This window comes from Frankliniella occidentalis, unplaced genomic scaffold (assembly GCF_000697945.3).
Source record: "Frankliniella occidentalis isolate FOCC.00 unplaced genomic scaffold, Focc_3.1 Scaffold138, whole genome shotgun sequence".
NCBI classification, from domain to species: Eukaryota; Metazoa; Arthropoda; class Insecta; order Thysanoptera; family Thripidae; genus Frankliniella; species Frankliniella occidentalis.
Window position 1 is genome coordinate 362,665 of NW_026267265.1, and position 1,611 is coordinate 364,275.

A 1,611-nucleotide genomic window follows, 5' to 3' on the forward strand; every position below is an offset into this window, starting at 1 on the left:
GAGCAAGCCTCGGCGAGCAAGCCTCGGCGAGCAAGCCTCGGCGAGCAAGCCTCGGCGAGCAAGCCTCGGCGGGCAAGCCTCGGCAAACAAGCTTTGGCGAGCAAGCTTCGTCCTGAAAGCCCCGGCAAGCAACCTCGGCGAGCAGCCCCCGGCAAACAGCCTCGGCGGGCAGCCTCATCGAGCAGCCCTGGCAAGGAGCCTCCGCAAGCAGCCCCGGCGAGATGCTGTCCCAGAGACAGGCGAGCGGGAGCGTCCCAGACCATTCAGTCGCCTCAGTCTCCCAAAGTGATTTCACTAAACAGACGCCTGCAATAAGAGCCGTTTCGAGACAGAGGCGGGATCGCGAGTGGGGGGGATGGGAAGAAAAGGGGAGGAAAAGGAGAGGAAGCAAAAAGAGAGAGAGGCAAGCGCATGGCGTTTTTAGAGGGCTCTACGCAAAATACAGCGAAAGACACATCTTACCATCTTACAGACACATTCACACATGTACGTGTGTGGCGCCGGGAAATACCTTGACCCCTGGCGACATTCGAAAGACACAATGTATATTTCACGCTCCGTCCCGCAACGCAGCAGCAGAGCGCCCGACGAGCGGGGGATAGGCCGGCCCGGCCGACACAGCTGTTGTGCGGCCGGCCTACCCCGCCGGGCGGCCCACCTAGAGGGGGAAACTAACTGGCCGAGACGAGCCGGAGACGAGCCTCGCCGCCCCCCTCCCCCCTCCGCCCCTTCTCGCCCCTTTTAACCTCCCTTGTTAGGACCTTGCACTACGCTCCTACGAGGGAAAGCCGAGGGGAAAAGGGGGGGGGGGGCTTTCAGCCGTGGCCACGTCACGTCCGGAGCGGCAGAAACAACAGCAGCGCCGGGGGTTCAAACTACATTCTCGACCAAACTGGCGCACTCTATCTCTCTCCTCATACTCTGCCCGCCGTACGGTAATAATTGTTTACGTGGACTAAAACACGATCCATCAATGCTTTTACCAATAACCGCACGCATGCGCGCGCCTTTCATCCCCGACAACAGCGGTGCCTACTCCTGTGTGAAAAGGGGCGGGGGGAGCGTGTGTATCCCCCCCCGGGGGAGCACCCGAGTGGCGAGCCGGACAACTCCCCTCCCCCCGGGCTCCCCGTATCAAACTAGTTGGGGATGCAATGTACCGCGTTATGTTTCCCATGCGGGGGAGGGGGGGGGGATTATCCCCATCCTCCCGCCAGCCCGCCACCCCCGCCAACGCCATGTGCTACGCGTGATATAGCGGCTGTGTCCACCTGGGGCTCCCCCGGCGCCGCGGCCTGCCTGCCCCACCCAATGCCAGGGCACTCTTTTGTTGGGGGCGCCAGCGGCGCAGCGGTGCCTGCCCGGCCGGGCGCGCCAAGCCCGGTGTGAAATCCCCCACCCCCCTTCACCTCCCGCCCGCCACAGCCGCCGCTCGCACGCAAACGCACGGCAAGCGGCCACAGTGGGAACAAATGGCCGTCTGCGCGCCGCCCAAAAAAGAGGGAAAAAGAACCGCAGCAGAAGCAGCAGTCTGCTGCAGCGTGGAGCCAACGGAGGCATTTTACCATCAGTTTTTGTTTTTGTTTAGCATAAAGAGCCAGAGGGATGGGA